Genomic DNA, 20,066 nt, shown 5'->3' on the forward strand with positions numbered 1-20,066 from the left:
TCTCAAAAATGGCACCATCTGGCAATATCTGATCCTTTATCTCACTTTATTTTCTTGTAGAGCTGTTATCAAAACCTCTTTACTGACTTGTTTTCTCTCTCCTAATATGTAAGACACTTGAAAAAAGACATTTTGATTTTTTTCCACAATTTTAACACCAAAGTTCAAACACCATATTCTCATTAGATACTTGAGCCATCTGTGGGCAACATAGCTGCCAGGAAAAAAAATGATGAATAAAAATAAAGTAAAAATAATCCTTAAAATATTTTATTTTGAGACAGTTGTGGATTCACATGCAGTTTTAAGAAATAATTGAAAAGAAAATTTTAAGCTAAACACCAGATAACCCAAATGTTTTCCCATTTTATAAGGTAGTCAGTTTTCATAGTCAGCTAGTCTCTTCACCCTTTAAAACTACTGGAAAAAGAGCATTATCATTCAATCAAGCTGAATCTACTGTTTATTTGTTCTTATGTCACATTCCCCACCCTTCATGTGTTTGCTCAATCAAATCAACTTAACACAATTGTAGAAAAAATAAATCACACTCCAGATCATAAACAGAAAAATGAAGAATATCTTCTATTCTTGCACATTTACATGGACATATTTTGCAAAGATACAAAGAAAATGGTCCAGGTGAGGTGGTTCATGCTTGTAATCCCAGCACTTTGGGATGCCAAGGTGGGCGGATCACTTGAGGTCAGGAGTTTGAGACCAACCTGGTCACCATGGTGAAACCTCATCTCTACTAAAAATACAAAAATTAGCCTGATGTGGTGGCATGCACATGTAATCCTAGCTACTCAGGAGGCCCAGGCAGGATAATTGCTTGAACTCTGGAGGTGGAGGTTGCCATGAGCAGAGATCGCGCCATTGCATGCCAGTCAGGGGGACAGAGCAAGACTCCACCTCAAATTAATTAATTAATTAATTAATAAAGCCACGAATGTTACATGATGTCAGTTCATTTTCAGATTTCTTTCTCAGTAGATGACTATCATAGACATTTTATTACAGTGAAAAGAACAGAAAAAGAAATGACTTATAGACATAGAAGATACATAGTATTTTTCACCAAAACTCTCAAAATATACATTATAAGGATATAATTTGTTTAAAACAAAACCTTATTGCCTAATGATTCAATTAGATTATTTTTGGAATCATTCATTTATTGACTCATTAAATATCCATGCAACATGTTTATATTGAACACTTAGAATGTGCCAAGCACTATATAGGGGTTGTATGCTTCAGAGAACAAAATATCTTGTTTTCATGAATTCTAAGCTCTAACTGGAGAATACACACACACACACACGTGTGTGTGTATACTCACAGAAAAAGCAATAAAATATGCAGTCTAGTGGTGATACATCTATGCAGGAAAATAAAGCAGTGAAGAGAGTAGAGAAGCATAGGGCACTGGGGAGTGAGCAGCTGTAATTTTAAATAGTAAAGTAGAATGGCTAGAGAAAGCCTCCTTTGAAGTGATTTTTGTTTAAAGACCTGAAGGAAGTAATCAGAGAATCACATTCTGTCCTTGGGAAAAAAACTGGCCAAGCAGTTGGAACAGAAAGAACAATGAACATGAGGCAGTTATGTGCCTACTATGAAAAGGCAGAGTGGGTAGAGAAGCAGGAGGCTTGGTCAGAGAGGAAATGGGAGCTACATAATTCAGGGCTTTGAAAGCCAGTGTGACACCTTCGGCTTTTGCCCTGAATGTGATGAAAGGGACCTGTATATTTTGAGCAGGGAGTATCATCCTTTTACTTTTGCTTCTTTGGATCACTCTAGCTGCCAATAGAGAGGCAAGGGCAAAAGCAAGACCATTAGAAGTTTTAAATTGCAAAATATTCTTAATCCATTACCAATCTGTAAGAGTTGAGAAATGAAAATATAAAAGCTTCCCACTCATATATATAGAGAGAAAGAACAGTTAATATCTCCGAAGGCTTTCAATAAGTATTAAGTAGCTGAAAAAATTTCCCTGGAAGAAAGCTCCTGGCTGCCCCTTCATCATTGCCCTAACTCATTCACTATACAAAACTTCACACACACTCTCCTTATCTATGTGTAAAACACTGATATTTCTTTCTCTCCATTGTGTTCACCTTTTTGGTTTAAGGAAATGTAAGTGTTAAGCTTCAGTTATCCTTTTTTCATCTTTTAAGGCTTTGTGCATTAAGCATAACCCATACTTTGAATCACACATCAAAACAATTAATGTACAGTACTGAATTATAGAGTTGAATATAAAAAGGAACTTCATCTCCACTTGATGTACAATATATGTGAAATTTCCATTTGAATTAATGGAATTCACACACAGGCTCTGTGAAGAAATAGTTTTTAGGAGCTTTTAGAAGATTTATCAGAATATGTGTATAGCTCAATTTTTTCCATATATCTATTGACTTTTTTTTGCTTAATTGGTTAATAAGAGTGCTTAAAAATTGACCTGACCACAAAACTCTTAATATTTTAATATAAAACAGAGTATCTTCAAAATCGTATCTGTAAGACTAATTGCTAAATGGCTGACTTATGCATACATGAATTCTGTTCCTGTGAAATTATTTTTCTAATCTCCCACTTAGTGATCACCATCCTCAAATGCTTACTTTTTCTAATGCTGTTTAATTTCAATGCCCTCTTTCTAATGCCAGCCAATTTTAGATGGTTGTCTGCATATAAGGAAACTTACCAGCTATTATGGAGCCATAAAAAGTGATAGAGAATCCCTACCCTGAAGGAATTTGTAATTGGTTATTTTAATGCAAATTTGAGTATAATAACTGTTATACTCAAGGTGTGAGTTTAGAATTTTTTCTATACCAGATAACAACTGAACTAGACCAGAAGAAAGAATAAGAGTTCAATAATCAGAGATGAGATACACTAATCACCTGCACCTTAAAGATAACCTATCACTTTTGTGGCTTTGTTTGAAATAGTTTTTAAACAATCACTAGCATTTTTATATTTGTAATTCTGAAAACACCTCAGCATAAACCAATATTATGTATTTAACATATATTTTTGGAATGCTAAGTATATACCAGGTGCTACTTAAGAATATAACATATATCCACTCATTAAATACTTACAACGATTTTCTGAAGTAGGTACTATCTTTATCCAACTTTACAAATTAGTATCTTGTACACTTATTCCCCTACAGTCCTTTATTTCACACAGCAGCAAGCCACTCAGAGCACACACCTCCCTGCTCTAAACTCTCCAATAGATGCCCAAACTACCTAAAGAAAGATCAGAATTTCTCATTGAAGTCTATAAAATATTACATAATCTGGCCCCTGTCTAATTCTCTGTCTGTTAGTTTCTTCTACAATTCTCTCTATCACCGTTCCCCAGCCACACAGGCCTTCTTCTGGTTCCTGCATACAGTTAACCGATCTCATTCCCCTCTTAGGTTTTGTGTTTATTCTTTCCTCTGCTTGCAATGTTGTGTCCACAAATCATCCTATAGCTTGTTTTTCTTTCTCATAACCAAGATCTTAATAAAATATCAAATTACCAGAGAGACACAGCTCACATATTCTAAGTATTTGTCACTTTCTATTTTACTATTTTTCTATTTTACTCTCCTACATCAAATTCTTTATGCTCTTAACAAAATAAGTGTTTTCCATTTCAATTTTTGTTTCTAAGATCCTAGTCTGCGTCCCCTACTTTTGAGATTTAAGCTTATCGAAGGCAGAGAGACCTTGTTTATTTTACAACACAGAATTCTTACGGCTATAAAAGCACTATGGCCAAAAGTACTCTTGGTAAATAGCTGCTCAATGAATAAATGGTTACATAAAGTAACTTCACATCTATTTTTAAAACTTTAGGCTTCTATACAACTTTTCATACTTCCCAATCCATGCTCTTAATTGGAAAATGTTCAAATTAGCAGACAACGCATCTGCCAGTGACTTAATCTTAAATTTCCAAGCTTTCAGAACTGTGAGAGATATAAAATTTGGTTGTTTGTAAGCCATCCAGCCTATAGTACTTAGTTATAGATGCCTGAACAAATTGAGACAAAGAGCTAAAGTATTCTCTAATAGAACATAGTCAAATAAACTGAACTGATGGTATTTTAGCACATTCCATCTGGTTTTTGAGCTAATAATCTAGATGACCCTGATATACCTTTTTTATGTGTAAATATTTACTATTGAGGTTTCCCATAATTATTTGCTTTTATATTTGGCCTTCGTATTGTAGGGAAAGAGCCTTAAATATAAAGCATGTCATTGGGTGGAGGTGATATATATCGCCACACCGAGGGCATTACCAGGAGGGGTTTCCCGTCATATCTCCCTTACTTTCCTATTAGGGCCTACGAGGTCATATGTTTCAGATGGAATAGCTTCCAGAGGGAGGACAGCTATAAAGCTACATCTGGCTTTATACTAGGAAGAAATATAAGCCTACATTTTGTTGTGTGTCTGTAATCTGTAAGTTAATTTTTTTTTTTTTTTTTTTTTTGAGACGGAGTCTCGCTCTGTCTCCCGGGCTGGAGTGCTGTGGCCGGATCTCAACTCACTGCAAGCTCCGCCTCCCGGGTTCACGCCATTCTCCTGCCTCAGCCTCCCGAGTAGCTGGGACTACAGGCGCCGCCACCTCGCCCGGCTAGTTTTTGTATTTTTAGTAGAGACGGGGTTTCACCGTGTTAGCCAGGATGGTCTCGATCTTCTGACCTCGTGATCCACCCGTCTCGGCCTCCCAAAGTGCTGGGATTACAGGCTTGAGCCACCGCGCCCGGCCTGTAAGTTAATTTTTCATAAAAACGCAGCATAGTCTAGTTTATCTGAATAACATGAGCAAATTATAGTTTTGAAAACTATGCAAGTATTTTCTAAAATTTGTAATGTCTGTCTAATAAAACTGCATGACAATATAAAGACTATAGTTTTTGAAAATATGTTATTATTTTCTGAAAACTATGTAATGCCTGCCTAATAGAGTCACATATGAGTGGACAAATTAATTAGCAAGCAATGTGATACATTTCCATTCCTTCCACTCACAGTCTCTTGGCCAAAATTGGTGACAAGGGAACAACCTACTTGCAAGTAAAATATAAGGAGCACACTGAATATGTGATGGTGAGCTCTCACTGTCTAAACCAGCGTGTTATATTTTCAGAGGAGATACTACGACACGAACATTGACCCTAATCATATTTAAGTAGGTATAAAAGATTCAAGTATAAATTCTAAAATATTTTTTAAATTAGCTGCTACAAAAAGGATTTCAGGTAATAATCCACTTTGATTTTTTTCTAGCTAGAAATTATCCTTAGACCAACAGATATTTTAACTCTCAGAAATAAAAATACACAAGACCCGGATAATGAATGAAATGTTAACATATATACTTAAGTTATACCTTTGCTGCTAGAACTCACTGGAAATTTGCAGTGCAATGGTATTTATAATTACACAGTAGCCATTATAAAGTCAACTTGCCATGGAATCTACACATCTAAAAATGTAATTCTCTGAATGTAATGATTACTAAATGAAGGGATTCTAAATTGTCATGCCTTGTTGAAATGACGTTTATACCAATGTAAATCAGTTTATCTAAATTTTGGTATTTTTGTGGCTATTTAATATATATTATGTGGCTACAATGTGCAGGTCTTAAAAACTGAACATTCTAAACTTCTTTGATGGTATTGCAGATTCCTTTTGTTAAAATTAAGAAATTGTTCAAGGGAGTTAGACAAGTTAGAAGACATTTAAAAAGAATATACATGATTCAGCACTATGGCATTTATTCTTCCATTTTCAAAATAATTATTTTCGAGAACAATTTTTAAAAATAGTTATCAGTCAGTCAGAGGTAAGACAATACGCCTTTCTTGTTCTGACTCTAGTCAGGCTCCTCTAAGACCTCTAGACCTGGACCTTTGTGTCAGTCATTGTAATGCCTACATTTCTTAATTTTGGTAAGGAATTTACTAAGTTGGTTTAGGGAGAATCTCTCATCCTTCATATATGATCCTCTAAATATCTGATCAAGTTCCACAACCTCACATTTCCCCACGTGATATCTGATCACCCTGATTTAAGTTCAGCAAGAATCCTGTTAGGTCTTTATAACCAGAATCTCCCCCAATGCCTGATATTTCTTCTTAGTAATTTTTCCATCCGCTGATCCACACCCTGATTCTTGGCTATAAATCCTCACTTGCCCATCCTATATTGGGAATTCATCCCAACTCTATACTGAGATCTCTTTCCCTCCACTGCAATAGTTCCTGAATAAAATCTGTTGTTTGTTTGTTTGTTTGTTTAATTTGTTTGTTTCTTTGTTTGTTTCTTAACTGTCCAACTGTGGTTTCCTTCAACAGTTAGCAACCATAAATACAGAAATCCTTTCACCCATAAAAAATGATAATTAAAATGCCAAGTGGGTAATATAAAAATAAGTGCTAATTTGGTGAATTAAAGCTAATTTATTTAGATACAAGAAGCTAAATATGAAATTGTAGCAGTAGAGAAAATAATTGTTTTTCAGGACACAGAGTGTACAACATCAATATAAATGTGGAGATAAAACAGAAATGATATATTCAGGTGAACATTAAAGGACTGATTTAGCTGATACTGCAGTTTTCATAATAGGCACAATCCTATTAGTTTTAATACAAGTTACAATGTATTGAGCGTACTGTTCTCAGTGCTTTGCAGGTGCTTTGTCTTTTAATCCTTATAAGCACTTTATGAGGTAGGGACTATTGTTATCCCCATTTTAGATGTAATTTTAAAAAGTAAAACTCACACCAAAATGGAAAATAAAACATGAATGCTTATAAACCAAGTACCTTGTGAAAGTCAGGATTGGGAGGAGGCCTGGAGAGAAAAAGAAACCATGGTTTTAGGAGGCAAGCGTGTGCAGAGGCGATGCATGCCAATAGAGTTATAACTTCTGTGATCAAATCCCTTTCAAAACCTCTCATTATTAGCTGGTCTAGCTTGCTTAAGTCAGTTCTTTTTAAATAATCAGTGTTCACCTGTTGTTTTTCATCTCGTTATTTAATCTTATTTCCTGTAACCACACTTCCCTGTGGCCCTAGTGGTGGTAACAGCCTCTTTGTTACTACCAGCAAGATAGTCATATCCTTCGGTATTTCAAAGAATGTTTCAATAGTTTTCCTGCACCCTAAAAATAGTTTTATAAATAGCCCCTCTGTAGTCTGGTAGGGAGACCACGTTAAGGTTAGGAAGAGGGACATCCCATTTCCTGAGACTTTGGACAATATTCTACAGTGTGCCAGGAAAGTTCCAAATTTTACCTCATTCAACCATAGGCCATATTGAGTCTAGGCCTTAATTAACTAACACAGCACATGAATTACTCCTCTCCAAGGTGTTCAATGCAATTCACTAAATTTTAAATACTGTTGCAAGAAATGTGTCCCATTAAGCCTTCTACTTTGTCCAACTTGCTCAATCATTCTTCTGCTCTCCACATATGCACCACATGCTCCTGCAGAAATGGCTTTGTGAGACTTTATCTTTTCTCAATGGTTGTCTCCTCTTACAGGCCTTTACATCTTATGAGAGATGGTGCTGGGGTGAACCTCTTTAATGACTTGCAGCAATAAGAATGTCAATGGTAGTTCTGAGGTAACTAAGCTTCAACTTTTTAGGCAATTTCTCCAGATGAAGTTACAGAAAGACTTCCATGCAGAGGAGGAACTGGCTTCTTCAAAAAAGGGAAGGAAGTCTGCTTCCAGTGGCAAGTGAGGTTTAGGGAAACTTGGAAATTTGAAATTCTTGGCCTTATCTATACCTGCCAAAATGTCCTTGTGTTCTAAGATCCTATTTATTCCTTACCAGTGTGCTTACTTTAACATAAGAGTTGTAGAGTGTGAAATATTTGACAATCTATGTATCTCTTAATCTTAGATTCAGTCTGAAACTCCCAATTATTACAGGAGACAAGGGACATTTAAAAATTTCCATGGAAGTGCTTAATTGTATGTCAATCACTTTTAATTTCTCTTTTCTTCATATGAAAGAAACACCTTTCTAAGAAGCCAGATGACTCTATAAATGTAATAAATACTATTTCTAACACAATAGTGGCATAGTCACTTGCACTCTCAGTATATTGATCTGAACCTATACCATATTCCATACAACCAGTTGATTGATTAGTCATGATCATATTGCTTACCATGGATATCTCGTGTTCCATTTCCCCCCAGCTTGGTGGTTATCTCTGAGCTCCTTTAATAGGTGAACCGCCCAATCCAAGAATTCTATTGGGAGGGTTTGTTTCCTAGAGACAATTTCAGTACCAAGTACTGTATTAAATGAGTTAAATCACAGATCAGATGCATTCTGTCAAATTAGGATAATTTGAGGGTTTAATGAAGTATGAGCAGAAAATAGAGAAAACATAGAAAATTATGCAGCATACTGAGATTAAAAACTATAGAATTACAAACACTCAAGACCCAAAATGTTTAGGAAAGGAAGCACTATCCAAAACTTGAAAAACAATAATAATATAAAAGTGTTGTACTGGGAGGCAGAGATTACAATGAGCCAAGATCACACCAGTGCACTCCAGCCTGGGAGAGAGAGCGAGACCCCATCTCACAAAAAAAAAAAAAAAAAAAAAAAAAAAAAAAAAAAAAAAAGAAAAGAAAAGAAAAAGAAAAAAAGGTTATCCTGAGAACAGGAGAGGCCTTCATTTAATGAGCACCTACAGCTGGATATGACCCCAGTGGGAGTAGAAATAATAAGTACCCATAATTACTCTACTTGTTCCCTCTCTTTTCCCTCTGGGTCTTCCAACTGGCTAAACCAAAAGAAAAACAGAATTCCATTGTATATGTACACTACATCTTAAAAAAATCCATTTGGCCACAAAAGAAGAATGAAATCATACCATTTACAGCAACGTGGATGGAACTGGAGGTCATTATTTTAAATTAAATGGGCCAGGAACAGAATGACAAGAATCATATGTTCTCACTCATATGTGGGAGCTAAAAAATTTGTTCACATGGATGTAGAGTGGAAAAATAGAGAACAGAGACTAGGAAGAGTGAGTAAGGAGAAGTGGGAGGATGAAGAGAAGTTTCTTAATGAGTACAAACATACAATTCAATAGAAGGAATAAATCCTCTGTTTGATAGCAGAGTAGGGTGACTGTAGTTGACAAAATTGTATTGTACTTGAGTGATGGACACCTTAAGTACTCTGACTTGATCACTATCCATTATATACATGTAGCAAGATTCCACATGTACCATGTATTTGTACAAATATACAGTGGAAAAGAGAAAGAAAAAAAAAGGAAGATTGGGCACAGAACAAATTGGAAAAGCATGGAAAGCCAATCTGGAGGGGCAAGTGAGTGATATCTCACAAATAATACATATGATGACCTTTCTCTCCTTAATATCTCTGCTCAGGTATCTAACGGGTTTTTCAAGCTTATCAGGCCGAAGCCTAAAATCTGCCCCTCCTGGGTTCTTTCTAAACCAGAAAAAATATCCTCATTGACTCATGTGTTTAGACAAGCAAACTCAATGTCATCTTTGACTCTTCAAACTAGCAAATATTGTATCAGCAAAATATACTCAATCTACCATTTGAATGCAGAAATACAGGCTGACTCTGACTAGTTCGTGCTTTCTCTGCTGTGACTACTGTAGTCAAAATGACCACTGAAATAACCTTCTTGATATTCTTTCTGCTTTCAACCTTAAACATTTGTAGAATATTTTATAATTACTGTAATCCTATAAAAATAGGTCATTTCATCTTTCCCATGTTTAAAACATTAAGAAGACTTCCCATTGTGTTTAAAATAAAATCCAAAGTCCATTTTATGGCTGATAAGGCTCTAAAATCTATAAAATTTAGATATCTTTATATCCATATTTTCTATATCTTTTTGTCTCAGGCGTTCTACTTCAGTCACCCTGACCTGCTTCAATTTCCTTGACCACTACCAAGCAAATTCTTGCTACAGGGCCCTTGCCAATCCTCTACCTGGAATTCTTTCATTCCACGTATTCAAAGGCTTTCTAAATTCATATGTATCTCTGCCGAAATATCACTTTCTCAGAGAGCTCATCCCGAATTACCCTATATAAAAGTATATGTACGTATATGTGTATGTGTATATATGTCAATAGATACTAAGATAGTATGATGTGGCCAAATGATCTCAATAGTGATTCTCAAATGTTTATTTGTTTATTACAATGTAATTAAGTTATAAAATATAGATTTATAAAAATACTTTAATTGAAACATGTAAATATAAAGCACATCCTTCTCTTACAGCAAATTTTAAAACTATTAACATAAATGAAGGTGTGTATAGACTATAAGGTACTGACAGATTGAAAAGAACTTTATAAAACATATTTTACTTATATCCTAAAGACTTTTTCTTTAATACTAACTCACCCCTAATTTTGAGGTGGAATTTCAGCCATTTCTGTTTCTTTAAAACTTTATTAGTAGCTAAAATTTACACTGGAGCGGAGGTGGAAGGACTTGTTCAATGGCATTAAATTATGTCCAGTATTTTTCTTTGGCTAAATGCTTCCTATGACATCTTAAAGTTATGTGAGAACATTAAAGAGAGAACCTTGCTTTATGCTCTCAACTTTCCTGTTTTAGGGTTTACAGCTTGTTTGTTTTGACATGCAGAAAATAAACAAAAGGAAATACAATAATAATTCTGCATATCATTATTTACAGGAGTACATATTGTGACTTAACTTTCTAGATGTTTTAAAAATATGTATACTCTCAATTACTATGAACTTTGATTCTGCATATAAATTCTATCATAAAATATGTAATACCTAGAGAAGGTTTTCTGAGACATATACTTTTACAATTGGTCAGGAGCGGTGGGTCACGCCTGTAATCCCAGCACTTTGTGGGGTCAAGGAGGGCGGCTCCCCTGAGGTCAGGAGTTTGAGACCAGCCTGGCCAACATGTTGAAACCCTGTCTCTACTAAAAATACAAAAATTATCTGGGCTTGGTGGCAGGCACCTGTAGTCCCAGCTACTCAGGAGGCCGAGGCTGGAAAAATCACTTGAACACAGGAGGTGGAGGTTGCAGTGAGCCGAGATTGTGCCACTGCACCCCAGCCTGGGTGACAGAGCGATACTCCATCTCAAAAAAAATAATAATAATACAATTTAGGAATCTGTCAGTTCAAGACTGCTTTAGAAATAAAATATGTTCTAAAAAATCTCTTTTTTGTGAGCATGCATTGTTTTAAAATAAAGGGGGGATGGCAAATTATATATAATCGAGATTTCTTAAAACAGAAGCTTTAATTTGTTTCATCATAGTTGCAAACTTACTTTTCCTATGTAGTGATCATTAGAGAAAATAATGGCATTTTTCTCAGTGGAAAATTAATTTCCGAATTTAGAAACTAGGTGTAATTTGACATTTTACTAACATCGTTGCTATTTACATGACGGTGATATAGATATTGAATTATATTTTACCCTGAAGGCAGCAAATGGAAACTAACAGTTTCAGGTAAAAAGTTAGCGGAAGCTCGCAGTTTCACAGATGCCCATGTCTTCTTTCTCTTGCTCTCATTATGGGACAACAAATATCAAGTAGAACTGAGATTTTGCCTGAGTGGTCGTGGTGCCTCAGCCTTGACTTGTTAATGTGAAAGACGCTTCAGTTCAGAGACTTTTCTACATTACATTGTGTGCTATTTGGTGCTCTGACTCACAATTTCTTTTTGTAAGAGTGAAAAAAAGGCAGTTGTACTTACAGTTCCCATCATCTCTAATTTCACAAGCCTTCATAGTATTTACTTTGTTCCTCACTAGATGAAATATCAGGACTCCATACTATTTACAAAGACAAAAATAGAAATGTAGACAGGTGAATTCAGAAAGAGGTTGATTTAGCAAAAATTTGCAATGGGAGATAATTCAAATAGAAAACAATATTCTTACCTCTGTTCCTTTAGTGATTTGCAAACAAGTTGGGAGACTTGAAAGACCTGTTACCTATGTAAAAAGCAATTTTCACATGACTATTTTATTCATTAACTGCCTCACTTCTGGTTGTTTCCTTTTGTAGATGAAACAGAAAATATTCTCTTAGATTGATAGGTTTATAGGTTTCTTTTTATTTTCAAACCTGAAATGTATTTAAAAGAAAACTTTCAAATTATAAATTTTAATGCTTAGAATGTATTTAATGTAGTATATAAGAACCTCTTATGTATAATGTTCATAATATTCTTCAAATTTAAACTTTTTAACATTGCATTCATTGCACTTGTCAAAAACTATTTTGCCTAAAATCTTAATGGGTTTTAATTTTTAAGTTAATATTTGATAGAGTTTGGATATTTGTCCCTGCTCACATCTCATGTTGAATTGTAATTCCCAATGCTGGAGGTGGGGCCTGGTTGTGAAGCAGGATTTTTCCCTGACCCCTACGTGGGACTCCAATAGGGTGCCTTTGTTGCTCAGCCCACTGCTCTCAATTTCTTGTAGGAGGCAGCATATAAGCAAGGACTGGAGTGCTGGAGTGCTGGAATCAGCTGGCTGCTTCAGTGCCAGCGTGATCAAGCTCCACTCATTCAGATCTGCTGCATTCCACCCTTCTCAGGAGGGAGCACACAGGTGAGTGGATGCAGTAGCCATAGCAAGTGCTTTTGAGTGCTGGTGGGAGTGAACTCCACACAGGCCCTGAGGCAGTGTCCAGGCAGGGTGCCTGAGACTCACAAAGCCCTGGGGTTCATGTTACAGTGCTCTCTCAGCTCTGCCACCCACGGATGGCTTAAGTGTTTACACCATTTCCAAGAGGCAGCTGTCCTTCACCAGCAAGGGCAAAGAGACAGCATAACAGCCTTTTGTATTTGTACTCATGGCTCCTGAGCTCTTGTGCGGTGTCCAGGAAAAATGAGGTCATAAGCACGAATTAAAGAATGATAAACGCAGAATATTTTGTTGCCTCTGAAAGTGGCTCTCAGTGGGTAGAAGAGCTAAAACAGGGATGAGATAGGTAAATAATCTTCACCTGGAGTCTGGCCATCTCAGGCCAGATTTGTCTCTGAAGTTACGCCATCAAGCTGTTCCTCTGAAGTCAAGCTGCTCCTCTAAAGTCAGCTGCTTCTCTGAGACATCCAGCCATAGTCTCTGACATCCAGCTGCTTCTCTCCTCTCTGTTGGCTGACTCTGGGGTCTTTATAGGCACAGAATGGGGGTGGGATGGGCCATGAGTAGTTTAGAGAAAGGCAACATTCTAGCTGGAAAACAGGGATAGAATTTCTCACTTTGGGCCACGGTTTCAGGCCTTTCTGCTTGACAGTGGGGTTGTGTCAGGGACTTGCCCTTTTCTGCCTAAAATTTCTCTGCCCTCTGTCCCTATCATTTTCCCACTCTGAAGAGGCACATCCAACTGCCATTAGAATATGGATAATGAATGATCTTAGCTACTTTCTGCTGACAGGGAGGCATTGTTTTGGGGAGAATGACATTCAGATTTCTTCCAGAAGTCTACCTAAGAGTCCCTGGCAAAAGAGAGCCATCATTTGAGGCTCCAGTTGTCTGACTCTTTGGAGTTTGATGGCCTCTAGGCAAGAAGAAACAAGCTTTACAAGTTTCAGTATGCATGGGTTAAATATGTGTATTGCACAATAAGGGGTTAAAAAGAGAGACTGTAGTACGAAAGATTTTAGAAAGAAGAAATGAAATATGATAATCGTTCTGAAAATGACATAGAACAGAACAAAGGTAAGAACAGCAAGCATAGACAAGACTATAAAGAGGAAACTCATGGGAAGTTAATTATTAATACTTCCTTTTGTGATTTTTAGCTTGAGGTCCCTGATGTCTTCACATTGGTACTTTGGGTGTTCTTCCGGGTTGACAGAGGTAACTCTGTCAGCTTCCCAGGCCTTTATTCAGTTACGATAAATCCAACAATCTATTATAGTGACTTTCACTGCCATAAGAGTAGAAGGAAGTAGAGTATAAGGTCCCTCCCAATCTGGACTTATAGAGGGAGAAAGGGAAGAAAGTACCTTTACCATTACTAGGTCTCCTGGGTTAAATGGAGGTGGCCCTAGTTCAAGGGATTGGGCCTTTGGCAGTTGTTTCAGTTCCTGTTGGAAATGGGCCAAATAAGTTATATATTTAATAAAATCAGAGGTTTCTTGATCTAACAATAAGTCATTTTGGAGAGGCCATCCATACATTATTTCAAAGGGACTCAAACCTATCTTTAAGGGTTGTTTCTAATATGTAGTCAGGCTATGGGGAGAAGGGTTGTCCAGGGGAGATGAGACTCCTGAGACAGTTTTCTGATGTGCTTTTTGATAATATCATCTGTGTTTTCTACCCTTCCTGAGGATTGTGGTCTCCAAGCTCAATGACAATGATACTGTATCCTTAGTGCTTTTGAGCCCCCCCCTGGGTGACAGCCACCTTGAAAGAGAGACCATTAATGCTCTGGAGGTACTTAGGGGGTGCAAAGCAAGGGCTCATCTCATTAATTAGTACCTTTATCACCTCAGAGGATTTCTCTGTCTGACATGGAAATGCTTCTACCCTGGTAGTGAAAGTATTCATCCATACTTAGAGGTACTGGATGTCCCTTGCCTTTGGCATATGGGTAAAATCCTCTTGCCAGTCTTTCACTGAGTAGCCTCCTGTCCTTTCAGTTCTGGGGAAAGAAGCTGTCACTTAAGAGGATTATTTTTAAGGCAAATCTTATAAGCATTAACTACCTGTTTAACCATTTGTATCAGGTTTTTTACCTGCGGACAATCTCTGGGCCACTTGATAGGTTTTATTTTTACCTGGGTAGAAGACCTGATGAAGGCTTTTAAGAACTTTCTATTGCTTGGTAGTCAGTAGATGAAGCTTGCTGTCTTCCGATTATAGCCATCCTAAGGACTGAAAGATGTATCCTCAAGAGGTGGCCCATTCTGTTTCCTCAGGAGAATTTTGAGGTTTTATTTCTCTTACGGGGCCCTCCCAGGTCAGCAGGGCTTTGAGTGGATCAGAAATCTGGGATCTTCTCATTGTTGATTTAGCTACTTGGTTCACCAATCTATTTCCCTCAGCTGCTTCATCCATCCTTTTTTGATGGCCTTTACAATGTATTACTGCCATTTCCTGTGGAAAGAAAACCAAGGATAATAATCAATTAATTTCCTGATGGTATTTAATGAGAAATCCATTAGCTGTAAGGAAGTTTCTTTCTTTCCAAAGAGTGGCATGGACATAGAGGACTAGGAAAGCGTACTCAGAATCAATTTAAATGTTAACTGCTTTCCCTTTGCTTAATTCAAGCACCCTTGTGAGGGCAATTTGCTCGGCTAGTTAAGCATTTGTACCTGAGGAGAGAGATATGCTCTCAACAATATCATTTATAGTAACTATCACATACCCTGCTTTGTGGATCCCTTGTTCTACGAAAGACCTTCTGTGTGTAAAGAGAATCCAGTCTGGGTTCTCTAGGGGGGTTTCCTGGAGGCCCTCTCTGACCCCATAGGTTTGTACTACTACTGGTTCACTGTAACGTTCAAGCTCCCCACTTTCCTCTGGGAGGAAGGTGGCTGGATTAAAGAAGAGACAGGTTCTTAATTGGACTGAAGATCCCTCTAATAGCAGAGCTTGATACTTGAGGAGGTAGCTGTCCATTAGCCAGAGACCACCCTCTAAGAAGACAGCAGTCCTGCCACATTATGTGTGGTTCAGGTGGGTTCCTCATGATGCCTGGGCAATCCTTCCTAAAATGCTCTGGCTTACCGCATCTGTAGCAGTGAATAGGTGCACCTTGGGAATTGTGAAGTTTGTGGGCTTGCATGATGGCCATTAAAGCCTTTGCCTCTTTCCTGTATTGCCTTTTTCTCTTCTGGGCCTCCTTATTTCTATTATAAAAGACCAAGGTGACCACTTTCAGCAGGTACTGTAAAATACTGTCTGGTCCCAGGGCCTATTTCTGCAGGTTCTTCCTGATATCAGGGGCTACCTGCATAATAAATTCATCCTTTAGGATAAGTTGTCACTCTACTGAATCAGGAGATAGAAAGGTGTGTTTTACTAAGGCCCCTCTCAGCCTTTCCAGGAAGGCAGTGGGGTTCTCATCCAATCCCTGGTCTATTATGGATAGCTTGGTATATTTGAGAGGGTTAGTTCTAATCCTACATAATCCCTCCATTATGCACTCCTGAAAGTGTCTCCTCTTCCATTCTCCCATCTCATCACTGGGATCCCATTTAAGGTCATCCAGGTGTACTGTTTCTCTTCCAGTTGGATAAAATTCAGGCCCTTTCTTGACACTATATGTAATACAAATCTCATCCCCAAATCTCTCTGCCACCTGCAGGGTGGCCTGCTTCTCGGTGTTAGTCAGGATTTGATTCAAAAGTAACGTAACATTTTTCCAGGAGATTTCAATACTTGGGTTAAATTCTGGAATGCCTCTATATATCTGTCAAGATCATCTGAAAACTTGTCAAGATCCCCCTTAATTTGCCTTAAGTCCTGTAGAGAGAATGGGACCTGGACCTTACTGGAGCCAAGTTCACCAGGCACCTGTTGGAGGGGTAAGAGTAAGACTGGGGCTTGTCTTCGGTGAGGATTTCTAGGAGTGGGCAAGTGAGAGAGAGAAACTGGATAGGGAGGACAGGGTGGACCTGGAGGGGCAGGACCAGAGGGAGTTGGCTCCCCTGCTGGAGGTGCCACTCAGTTTCATTTCTTTAGTTTCTTGGAATTGTCCCTTGCAGCCTCTCCTGAGGTGGCAAACAGGAGGGCTGGATCAATCCTACACTGTGAGCAAAGGTCTGGACTACCCTTCAAGGTAAAGAAATGCTGCACATATGGGGCCTCAGACCATTTGCCCTCAGGTTTACAGAAAACGTCTAACTGCAGGATGCTATCAAACTTAATGGTTCCTTCCTGAGGCCAAGACACTCCTTCCTGCAGATCATTATTTGGCCAAATCTTTTTACAAAGGGCTAAAGGCATTTTTTTTTTCTTTAGAGTCTGAGGGCCAAAGGAGTCCCAGTGATCCAGGATACACTCCAGATGAATATAGACTGAAGATGATGAAGACAGTTGATTGCCCATTCTGAAAGAAAGGGAATCATGTCCCTTCCCTCTTTCAGCAAAAACTTGGGATGTGAGGAGAAAGAAAATGGGCTTCCCATTTATCTCTTTTGTCTTTTTTTTCCCCGAGCCCTGGTACTCTTAGATGGATGCCAACCAAGGGTGCCATTGTGGCCTGCACCCGTGAAGCAGGGAGGGTCTAGAGAATAGGAATTATCCACACTCACCTACACCTCTATGTTCCCTACTGTTGGCAATGTTTGGGTTCCCTGGCCATTATCTATGCCATGAAACATGGCCTCCTTCCATGAAGTGAGACCTTCATTGCCAGGAATTAGTCCCGCCCATTTACATTGTGCCTGTTGCCTGGATCCCTCAGATCTGACTTTCCTTTTTAGGGCTTCAACCCAAAGTTTAGAAATGAATTTGGACCAAAATTGTTTCTCAGGGAGTACATAGATTGATTGAGATTAAGTCCCAGTGGGGCCTTGCCAAATTGCAGCTCTTAGCCAGTGGGGCCATTCCTCCACTGCTTCCCTATTATAAGCAGAATGCTGAAGTAGGGAAAAAAGCCCCTTTGCATAAAAAACATAAAATTAAAAACAAACAAACAAAAAAACAGTTTAAGTGGGGGGAAAAATCACTTGCTCTATGAAAATGGGTTCCTTTAATTACTGTATCATTCCTCTGGCTCAAACCAAGCTGGATCCCTTGGTCAGGGGAGAAAAGACTTTATGAGCCCATAGGAGGAGGGGACAGTGTGCAAGAAACACTGGCCAACTGCATGGAGCCCCTGGCCCCCAGTATTTCCCTGGGGCCCTGGTGGCAACCGCAGTTCTCTCCTGCCCCATATAGCTGTTAGGCACTTGCAGGCTGCAGAACCTTCCAAACACCCCAGCTGGGATGGGAGGGGGTGAGCAGGAAAGCTGCTGTGCACCACACATGCTTGCAGCTGTCGGGGTTGGGGTGGTGGTCCTACATCTAAGGACAAATGGAAATCTTATTGTTCTGAATTGCATATCTGGTGGCTGGGCCAAACACTCATTCTAATTAGTAATATTTTTTCAGTCTGTAGCAAAACGCTTATCATTATAGGAGAAGAAATAGAAGCCATTTCAAACTGTGAAAGAAGAAAGAGAAGGATATCATAGAAAAGTCTGGGGGTCGTGACTGACACTCTAATGGGCAGTCAGGGACAGGGCCAGTCTAGGGGCCTTCTGGCAGCACCAAGGAGTGGCCTCATCCAGATGCTTGTAGTTGCCCCAGGACTTTATTCTGGTCCCACACAATGGCTAGGCATCTGTGTAGGGAAACAGAGCCAAAATTCCTTCTACCCAAAGAAAGAGATAGGTGGCAGGGTTGTAACTTGTCCTCTGCAAATGGCACAGCTCAGGGAAAAGTCTGAGGACAAGAAGTCTTGAAAAAGTGTGAAGAGTCTGATCCAGCAGATCCACATTTACTCACCCTTCTTACAAATTCCAGATGAGCTCCCTTATGAAGCAGGATATTTCCCTGACCCCTTCATGGGACTTGCAACAAGGGTGCCTCAGTTAGTCAGTCTGCCACTCTCAATGCCTCATGGGAGTGAGTACATGAGTGAATGAGGTGGAAAGTGGAGTGCATGAGCTCGAGAATCACCCAGACACTTCAGCGCTGGTGGGATCAAACTCCGTTCACTCAGACCTGGTGCATTACACTGCTCACAGGAGGGAGCACACAGGGGAGTGGGTGCAGTAGCTGGAGAGAGTGGTTTTTGGTACTGGCAGGGGTAAACTCCATGCAGTCCCCAAGGTAGCATCCAGGCAGGGTGCTGGAGACTTCTGAAGCCCCAGGGCACATGTTACAGTGTTCTTTTAGCTCTGTTGTCTGTGGAAGGCTTAAGTGATAACAGCTCAGTGAGTCCTCCACCCTCTCACATGAGGCAGCTGCCCTTGGCCAGTCAGAGCAAAAGGTCAGTGTGACAGCCTTTTGCATCCACACTTGTGGTTCCTGAGCTCTTGTCCAGTATCCAGGAATAATGAGATTACATGAATAAATTGAAGGATGCTAAATGCAGAGGATTTTATTGACGATGAAAGTGGCTCTCAGCCAGAAGAGGATCTAAAAAGGGGATTGGGTAGGTAGGTAATTTTCCCCTGGAGTTTAACCCTCTCCAGCCAGATTACTCTCCACAGTTACACTGTCAAACTGTCCCTCTAAAGTCAAGCCACAAGTACATTTTATGCTTCTCTCAACATCCAGCCATAGTCTCTGACATTCTCCTGATTCTCTCCTTTCTTCTGGCTGAGGGTAGGGTCTTTATAAGCACAGGATGGGGGAAGGTGTGGGCCATGGATAGTTCAGGAAAAGGCAACATTTGTGTAGAAAAACAGGGACAAAATTTCTCACTTTGGGCCACAGTATCCGGTCTTTTGTCTTGAGGGTAGGGTTTTGTCCTTTTTTGCCCAGAATTTCTTTGCTCCCAAGCTTATCACTTCGAGGTGATTGGATCATGGGTGTGAATCTCTCAGGAATGGCTTGGGCCATCCCCTTGGTGATAAGTGAGCTCTTACTCTGAGCTCACAGAAGATTTGGTGGTTTAAAAATGCGCGGCACCTCCTCACTCACTCTCTCTCTTTTGCTGTCTCTCTTTTGCTTGCTCATGCTTCGTCTATGTGAACTGCCTGCTCCTGCTTTGTCTTCCAACTTGATTGTAAGCTTCCTGAGACCTCCCTGCAACCTGGTGCCAGAACCATGAGCCAATTAAATCTCTATTTTTTAAAATAAATTACTCACTGTCAGGTATTTCTTTATAGCAATGAAAGAAAGGCCTAATAAAATAATGTTAATAATCTGAGTCACCCATATTTTTTGGTAAATTGGTTAAAAGACTGTATAGTTTTAGAAAGTAATAATTCAGTGTTTTTTATACTATAATCTCATAGTGTCTGTTTAAACATCAGACCATCC

This window comes from Trachypithecus francoisi, unplaced genomic scaffold (genome assembly GCF_009764315.1).
Source record: "Trachypithecus francoisi isolate TF-2019V2 unplaced genomic scaffold, Tfra_2.0 Lachesis_group5, whole genome shotgun sequence".
Classification (NCBI taxonomy): Eukaryota; Metazoa; Chordata; class Mammalia; order Primates; family Cercopithecidae; genus Trachypithecus; species Trachypithecus francoisi.